Below are 9,873 nucleotides of genomic sequence, written 5' to 3' on the forward strand. Positions count from 1 at the left end.
AGAAAATCCTTGAGACTGCTCCCCCCGTAGGCCTATATTGAAGTTTTAATTCTGAAAGCTGTGTTTCTGAGCTGATCTGGTCTTTTCAGAGAAGATCATTAAGATGATTTCTTATCTTCTCTGGTCTTTTTCTGTTATGCTTAGCATAGGCGGCCGGAAGCGTTAAGCGGGGGGATGCGGGGACAATCTACCCCCTTAAATTTTTGGAAGGTTGGACGTCCCACCCCCCCTAAAAATAATGCTCGCCCCCCCTCACTCTCCCCTAAATTGTATTGCTTCCGCCGCCACTGATGATTAGATGGAAGTACCAACTTCCAAATTATTTGGAGATGTATTTAGAGAGAGTCATGATAAAAGCTCTAGGGCCTTACGCTTAGTAAAATAGTTTCCTTCTTGTCGAAAGACTTTATCAACACCAAAACATTTACATGGTCAAAATTAGGTAGGCCTATGGTGCTTCTTGAGAAATTTTGAAATCAATACATTCCTTGTTTATGGTTCTACCACTATGGCCATGCTCTCTGGTTCTCACCATGGTAGCCATGGTAGCAGTGTACACAAACCGATGAGGTATGTGATAAGACTTACAGTAGAAATAATCATCCGCGGGACTGCAATATAAAACTTTAATTAACAAACAGGTATTGTTCATAAATATTTCACTTTGCATGACCAATTGACGGGAAATTTCACACAAAAAAGTATCGGCAAGGTTAAATTGTTTCAATATAAAAATATTAACATTTTTATTTTCAAAGCACTAATTTAATATAATAGTTGCTGCCACCATTTATCCCTGGTGCTACTTCAGCGGATGAATTTTACTTCATCACAACCGGTCTATAACTATTATATAAAGTGGAATCGAAAGTCTTTTAAGTTCATTAGCCTTAGCAACGATAGAACAGTCAAGACGACCAACGTGGTTCTCTCCTCGATATTTTCTATTTGTTCGACTCAAATTTTAAAAGCAATCATTCAATATGCGTGAAATTGTTCACCTCCAAGCCGGACAGTGTGGTAACCAGATCGGTGCAAAGGTAAGAATTGTTTAAGATAAATGATTTTGTCGTAATTTTAAAAGATGAGTAATTTCTTGAACGTTGCATTTTTCGCATGTTAATTCAGTGTGTGGTATGCATGAGTTTCATTTTTAAAGGGCAAGTAAGTCACCGACTAGCCCTACTACAGGGCCTTTTAAAACCCAGTGACTACTCCTGGGTGACCCCCCCCCCCCCAAAAAAAATATGGATGGGGGCGCGGCTCATTGGGCCGGTTTCAAAATGTTCAGAAGAGTCCGGAGTATATTTTCTGCCATGTTGTCAAATTTGTAACCCGCGTGTTCTATTCCGTTTCCATGGCAACGGTCACGCTATTTAAGGATTTTTGTTATTTTTTACCTAAAATGGCATATTTTAACTAGCTATTTTTTGACAACTAAATGGGAGTAGAAACTTCATATTTGGTGTGCAGAACACATGTTACCAGGATATTTAAGATATGCGAACAAAATCATCGCTTAATTCAATACATTTAATTTTGGGTAAAAATTGTTTTGGTGATGTTTGTTTTGACCAAAAAATGTAATTTTACATGGGAATTTGTTTGAAAAATGACATATATGCATCTTGGAAAGTGTATCAATTTACTAAGATGGATGTTTAAATACAAAAAAGACAATCATAACATTGTTCTGTGGTCTATGGTGTTTGACCGATGACCTCATGGAATTTATAAGTAGGCCTAAAATGCATGCTTTTAGTGATTTTGGCCAAAATTGGACCCTTTTCACTACAATTTCGTGCATTATAAAAGTTTGAATTACACTTTATATTATTGATATACAGGTCTTCTTTAATTTTAAGCTTAGGAGAATTCAAAGAATAACCAGTTGCCAAGGAAACGGCCATTTACAACAATTTATTGTGAATTTTACTGGGAAATTAGCTCTATCTTTCACAGGGGATATTTGCTTAAATATGAGCATTAATGGCCGTTGCCATGGAAACTGCATTCTCTTTGAATGCTCTCAATAGCTTATATTAAAGAAGCATTGTTGTTTATCAATAACGGTTAAGGTTTTACCGTCGTCACCCGATTTGAGTTGACTATTGCGCCTGTTTTCAACGCGTGCGTACTCCGCGTCGTGCTCGGCGTTGCGTTGCAGACATCGCAGAGAACGATGCGTGTTGTGCGTGTCAATGCTATTTTTACGCACCGGCGATAACTATGGCCACAAAATAAACAAAACAATGTTTGCTGAGCGCAAAAAAAAGGTGGCCGCTTCTAATATATTAAATACAACATGTACAAACCAAATGCCAGCGTGCTTCCACTGATAACGGACCTGGACCCCATCCCCAATTCACCCCAAAGTAGGCCTACGACAGTAGGGTCCGATAGATGGTATGAAGTTATAGACTACCCACACAGAATCAGGGTATTTTTTTAACATTAGGCCTAAACAAGTGTTGGTTAAATTGGTTAATTCGTTTTAATAATATTTTGGCCTAAATGTTGGGTAAGCACTATATTATAGGCCTATTAAAGGTTACGTTTGTAGAACGTTTCGTAATGAAACACACCACAACAAAATTAAAAACATGTTGTGAAAATGTTATTGTAGACATATGTTATTTTGGCAACATTGTCCAGAATTAGAATATGTTTTGCAGCAAGTGTTCAATGTTTTTGATTGTTATTTTAAAAATGTTTTAAAAGTTTAAATGTTAAAAGCATTTTGTGTTATTGGGTAAAGACCTACTATACGTGCACTGAATTCATAATGCATGCGATATAGACAATGTTGCGTGATGTAACGCTTCATAAAACTACAATAAATCAGGAGGCAAAGACGACGTGGTTTAGTTGCTATTCTGCCATGATGGAGACTCAAAGGACCCAAAGAGGGCGTGATTTATTATAACGTACCCAGGGGTATCGGATCCCGTTACATCTCTTTTCCTTTAGAAAAAATGAGAAATAAAATTCTATGCTCAAAGAATTTTTTCACTAAATCTCTTCAAGTGTCCATATTGTCAATTTGACTGTCCATGTGGTTGTTAACTGTTAAAAGTCATTTTATAAGTAACACAAGTACGGTATCTCCAGAACAAGGATTTTTGGATATTTTCCTTCAATGAAAACAATGACTTTGACAAATAAACAATATGCCAAAAGCTCTGTTCTGATGGTACCAGTTCATACTTGAAAAATTGTCTCTTTTTTTAAACAGATGATTGGCGACAAAGTTTGGTATGCTGTGTAATTCCCAGAAAGTTTGTTCATCGTTGCTGAAGTCTCATTGTTCAAATTGTCCATTAAAAGCGTTGATGAAGTTCAATCATTGAATGATTTGTTATTAGATTATGTCACACATGTTATTTTAAACTTAAAGTTGCTCTATCTGTCATTTTTTTAGCAACAAACCTTTGATCTTCAATTTTGATTTTTGAAATGTTCACAATATAAATGTAATCTGTCCATGTAATGATGTATTTTCCATGCTTGATGAAGGCAGCAATGACCAGCAAGTCAAGTCCCATTAAAAGCAGATCCTTTCACCGCTAAACAACATCCACTGTGTTGCTGGGCTTCTGTTGATATTTCTTCGAGTCCAGGTGCATCTCATCTCTTGGAGCATCTTGATGACCAACTAAGTCCATTTGCATCCTCACGGTTTTAAGGGTCTTGGATTGCAAAATTTAACCACAATAGTATAGCTTCCTCACGGTTTTAAGGGTCTTGGATAACTATATACATACAGGTTACAGTTCAACTCAAGGCGGTTGAAGATTGACTCATCATCAACAAAAGTTCAAGTCTGTACAGCTCACTGTCACTTGCTTTAATTTATTTTATTATGCTTGCAATCTTGCTTACATTTAGCTCAGCAAACAGTCTATGATACACGACGATTTACAAACGTCAGTTCTTCCAAGCTGGTGTCCACACTCAAGGACGATTATACAGTAGACATTCTTAAAATTTGGACCAGATTCACATTCATGCATTCGCCGATACGCACTTCCATCAATTCTCCAAAACACAGCCGTAGGCAATTAGGTACGACAGCTCGTCACCTCAACTTTCGGCCAATCGGCTTCTCACGGAAACTGACGAAGTTTGTTCAGAAAGCTTATATTTTACGCCCCGATGACTAGATAAAATCTTGCATTTTCACAGTCTTAACGACGTCCACAGCGACTGGACTCGTTTCAGTACGGGCGGGAGTCCTCCACAATGTCAGAACCCCACTCTGACACCATGTTGCGTTGTGTAACGCTTCATAAAACTACAATAAATCAGGAGGCAAAGACGACGTGGTTTAGTTGCTATTCTGCCATGATGGAGACTCAAAGGACCCAAAGAGGGCGTGATTTATTATAACGTACCCAGGGGTATCGGATCCCGTTACAGACAACACCATCAAAACTTCCGTTTAAAAAAAGGGTCATACATTAAATTATGATATCATAATTGGCCAAACGTTTTTCTACACCAAAAAAAGTTTTCCTCTCGGTAAACGGCATGCACTAAGCATGCTAAGTAGGCCTATGCCTATAATAATTGTAGGCCTATTATAGTCAAACACTTCCGCCCATGGTGTCAAACGCTTCGCTTTAACATGTTTAATAAAATAATCCTCTTTTTGGTCATTCGAGTCAGGTGAACATAAAACTGAAAATTCCTCACTTTGTGTAACTTAATAACTCTTTGGCCCAATATCTTTGCAAAATGGCAGTCTTTCTTACACCTGTTTGTGACCAAAATACACCAAATTAGAATTAGGCTAAGAATTTTAAGGCTTGATTTATAAGTCTTTTCTAGTCGACATCATCATAATGGTTCCTATTTAATATAGACACTTCTTAGCCTAAGAAGTATCTTAGGTAACTTTTTTTTACAGTGAAAACTTTCCTGCGTAAACAGACGATTCCTTTTTTGTGGCCATATGCGTAAACGAACGCTAATCCGGCATCAGATCGCGCTTATATACCAACGCGTTGGTACGCACCAAAATATCCATGTACGCAATTAACTACGCATGGTGTCGCAGAAAAAATGCTTTTTTGACCTATTTTGGTCAATTTACGCGAAAACAAGGTCCGGTACCCCCAATTTTTTTGCGCGATTTTACAGAGCTTTTTCTTTTTCATAACATATATAAAATTAAAAAATTTTGTCTCGACAATTTTTTTATACAACGCAAAAGGTGGTATATTTTGGGCAAATTGCTGATTTTGCCATTGAAGTGTACAGAGATTTTTGGAAATGTACACCTCTTTTAAAACGGCTGTAGCTCAAAAGTGAGGTCCGGCACCCCCTGTTTTTTTTCGTGATTTATTATCTACACATATTAATGTACAAAATATGTCAATTTAAAAAAATTTGGTCGATAGGTTTAGTAACGACGGTAAAACCTTAAGTGTAATTAACTTTTGTAACGCAAGAAATTGCTATAAATGGCGAAAGGGTCAATTTTTGGCCCAAATGACCAAAATCAACGTGCATTTTAAGGCTTAACTATGAATTCCAAGAGTTCATGGGTCAAGTACCATAGGCTACAGAAAAATGTTGTGGTTGACTTTTTTGATATAGACATCCATCTTAGTAAATTGATACTCTTTCCAAGATGCATAATGTCATTTTTCAAAACATTTCAAATGTAATAATTATACCTTTTGGTCAAAACTGAACAAAAAATCACCAAAAATGGCTTTTTACCCATAAATTAAATGTATTGAATTAATACAACCTTGTCCTCCTTTTTCTCATAAAATTTGATATATTGGTTGGCATTAGAAGAAAGCTCATATTTATTTTCTCATTAACCCAGTAAGCGTTAACGCTCCAGATATGTATCGTTTAAGGGGGTACTACACCCCTGCGCAGATTTGTGCTTATTTTTGCATTTTTCTTTCAAATTATAGCGCATTGGGGACAAGTAAGATATGTATATTATAGGGGCAAGGACTACAACTGCTGCACTGGAAATTTTATTTCAGCACAGACAACAGATACGGAGTTACAGTCAAAAATGAGGGAAAACCAATATTTGATCAATAAATCAATAACTACTTGCTTTGAGTTGCTGAATTTTCAGTACAGTAGTTGTAGTCCTTGCCCCTATAATATACATATCTTACTTGTCACCAATGTGCTATAATTTTTGAGAAAATGCAAAAATAGGCAAAAATTTGGCCAGGCGTGTAGTACCCCTTAAAACAAAAACGTGGTAAAAAGTATGTACTATCCAATATGCCATTGTTATACATTCCTGATTCTAATATTCAACTGAAGCAATACAACTCAAATTGGGAAACAGTGCTTTAATGGTAGGTCTCGATAATTATATAGAAAATAGAAAATGAAAAAATCTCACCACCCACCTTTAACATTAAATTTTCAGTTCTGGGAAGTCATCTCTGATGAGCACGGCATCGACCCAACTGGTACCTACCATGGTGATTCTGATCTTCAGTTAGAAAGAATCAACGTCTACTACAATGAAGCTACTGGTGGCAAGTACGTCCCCGTGCTGTCCTGGTTGATCTGGAGCCCGGTACCATGGACTCCGTCCGTTCCGGACCATTCGGACAAATCTTCAGACCAGACAACTTTGTGTTCGGACAGAGTGGTGCTGGTAACAACTGGGCCAAGGGTCACTACACAGAAGGTGCTGAACTCATCGACTCTGTCCTTGATGTTGTCCGCAAGGAGGCAGAAGGCTGTGATTGCTTACAGGTAGGTTCTGAAGCTTGTTTTTCATTTTTGCACGTGCAGAAAAATCTTGTGTTTCAGCATGTTGATGGTCTGCTGAATGATATTGATGCAGGCAGTGGAGTAGTCAGTGATGAAAATGGGGACGGCAAAGAGTAAAGTAGTCATTAAAATGACTAAATATGGGTCGAAAAATTGACAAATGGGGACGAAAATTTGGCTTTACCCCCTTACTCCCAAAGGCTGGCTATGCTGATGGCTGCAGTATGTTGTAAAAAATTATGATACATAAAGGGAGACACACGAGAGTATAAGGAGAAGAGAGATAATGAGCTCTATAAAGATCGTTTGACAATAACGAAATAGTAGTTTTAGTCCAGTTGCAAAGTGTCAGGCAAAAGTGCACCTTCCTTCGAAAAGACATATGTCCCTGGAAGGTCATGCACGGGTCAAATGTCAAACTTGATCATATTTGGTTCGAAACCAAATTATTCCTCTGATTCATAAGAAGTATAGTTTAAACCATCTGCGACGTATGGTTCTCGAGTTATGAGCAAAAAGATGAAAGGTCACATTTTCTGAATCGTTATGATCAGTGATGATCAGAGCAATACTAGTGTGGTTTATGACAAGATCTGAGCAAGTTTCAAATTTGACCCCTGCATGACCTTTACTCTTTATGCCAGTTCCATTTTTGTTACCAAAAATTGCTCTATTCGTTGAGGTCAGTTTAATATGATATTAAAGCCGATTCTGGACCTTAATCACAAAAGGCTCACGTGATTCTCCTTGCTTGACTATTTTTGACAAGCCAGAGATATTTTAGGTTTTACACTATCACTTTTTTTTATAGTGAGTAAAAAGGTCACACCTCAACAGTTGAGTAAAAAATTACTCGTCATTGAGCTCATTAGGTTGAGTAATTTTTTACTCATTTGTTGAGTTGTGACCTAAATGAGCTCAATGTTGAATAATTTTTTACTCAACTGTTGAACCGTGACCTGTTTACTCAGTGTTGAGTTAATATTTTTTTGCAGTGTACAAAGTACATAAATTGTCCAGTTTTAAATTATCAGAACATTTTTTCTGATTCTTAATATTGAACACTCATTTACATTTGTTTTCTTCATTGATTCATTTTTCAGGGCTTTCAACTCACACACTCCCTCGGTGGCGGAACCGGCTCCGGTATGGGCACACTGCTCATCAGTAAGATCCGTGAAGAGTACCCAGACCGTATCATGAACACATTCAGCGTCGTCCCATCACCCAAAGTATCAGACACTGTCGTCGAACCATACAACGCAACCCTTTCTGTTCACCAGCTTGTAGAAAACACAGACGAAACCTACTGTATTGACAATGAAGCCCTGTATGACATTTGCTTCCGTACCCTCAAACTTACAACACCAACATATGGTGATCTTAACCATCTCGTTTCAGCCACCATGAGCGGTGTAACCACCTGCTTAAGATTCCCAGGTCAGCTGAACGCTGATCTTCGCAAACTTGCTGTCAACATGGTACCCTTCCCACGTCTTCATTTCTTCATGCCTGGTTTCGCTCCTCTGACCAGCCGTGGTAGCCAGCAATACCGTGCCCTGACTGTCCCAGAGCTTACCCAGCAGATGTTTGATGCCAAGAACATGATGGCTGCATGCGATCCTCGTCATGGTCGTTACCTCACCGTTGCTGCTATGTTCCGTGGCCGTATGTCCATGAAGGAAGTCGACGAACAGATGCTCAACGTACAGAACAAGAACAGCAGCTACTTCGTCGAATGGATCCCCAACAACGTGAAGACCGCTGTGTGTGATATCCCACCACGTGGTCTGAAGATGTCTTCCACCTTCATCGGTAACAGCACCGCCATCCAGGAGCTGTTCAAGCGTATCTCTGAGCAGTTCACCGCTATGTTCCGTCGTAAGGCTTTCTTGCATTGGTACACTGGTGAAGGTATGGATGAGATGGAGTTCACCGAGGCTGAGAGCAACATGAATGACTTGGTATCTGAGTACCAACAATACCAGGATGCAACAGCAGAAGAGGAGGGAGAATTTGATGAAGAGGAAGAAGACCAAGAAGAAGCTTAAGAACTATTTCTGTGCTAATCACCCAAAGACTTTTCTACATTTCACTTGAAAATGGCAATAATTGTGTTTTACTTTATATCATCTGTTAAAATCATATACCGTTACCATATTACAGTATTACTCTCTTAGTACTGTACAAACTGTGTTCCGCCACGTGCTAAATGCGTTACAGTAATTCTCTGATTCAGGCAGCTACTCACAATCGATCAATTAGAAATTGACCATATTTTTTACAATAATTTGTTTGGTGCGATAGTGCGACTGTAAAACCCAAATGAACATGTTGATATGATACTGATCATGTTTTGACTACTCGATTTATTTAAGAGATTCAAGTAATTTAAAACCTCGAGCTTAACTTTCAAATACTAATTGTATGCATGAAAAAAATGCATAATATTTTACTTTATGCTAAAATGAGTATGCACTCTTAGAAAAAAGGGTTCTTGGCTGCTCAATGTAGAACTCTCAGGGAAAAGGATTCTTGAAAATTTAAAAGAACCCAAAAATAATTTTCACATGCAGGACAGAACCATTTTAGGTTCTATTTTAACCCGTTTTTTACCTAAAGAGTGTATAGTGAAAATATATAGCTGAGATATTTATTTCGATCTGTTGTCTTGTAATTATGTTAATTAATTAAAAGCTAGACCGTTTTGAAATGAATTATTCTCGTCAATGTGATTTTGTGTTATAGATACATCCCCCTCCCAATATAAATGTCTTTGCACTCTCAGAAATGCATTAATTAAAAGAGCTGCAGATCTTAATAGAGCAAAAAAAATTGTTGTGTTGCGATGCCCTCAACCGACCGACTCTAAATCCTGGAAAATCAGGGTCGGCATTTTTTTTAAAGGATGATTTTTACAGATTTGTAAGTTATATAACAGTATGCCTATACATAGGATAGGAAATTAGTCGTGCAATGTAAATAAACACGAATTTGGTGCAAAATACCCATTTTTGGAGAAAATCACACGCACAAAAAAACATTTTTTGTCTCAAATTTTGGTAAACACACGAGAAAAAAAATTCCAAAATTTGGCTAATGTTTTTG

The 9,873-nt window shown here is 37.7% G+C and overlaps 1 pseudogene; it reads left to right on the top strand.

The window, feature by feature from the left end:
* Positions 1-865: 865 nt before the first annotated feature.
* LOC140135466 (tubulin beta chain-like) lies at positions 866-9,482 on the top strand (annotated as a pseudogene).
* The last annotated feature ends 391 nt before the right edge of the window (positions 9,483-9,873 follow it).

The sequence above is a fragment of the Amphiura filiformis genome, chromosome 16, assembly GCF_039555335.1.
Source record: "Amphiura filiformis chromosome 16, Afil_fr2py, whole genome shotgun sequence".
In the NCBI taxonomy this organism is placed as follows: domain Eukaryota; kingdom Metazoa; phylum Echinodermata; class Ophiuroidea; order Amphilepidida; family Amphiuridae; genus Amphiura; species Amphiura filiformis.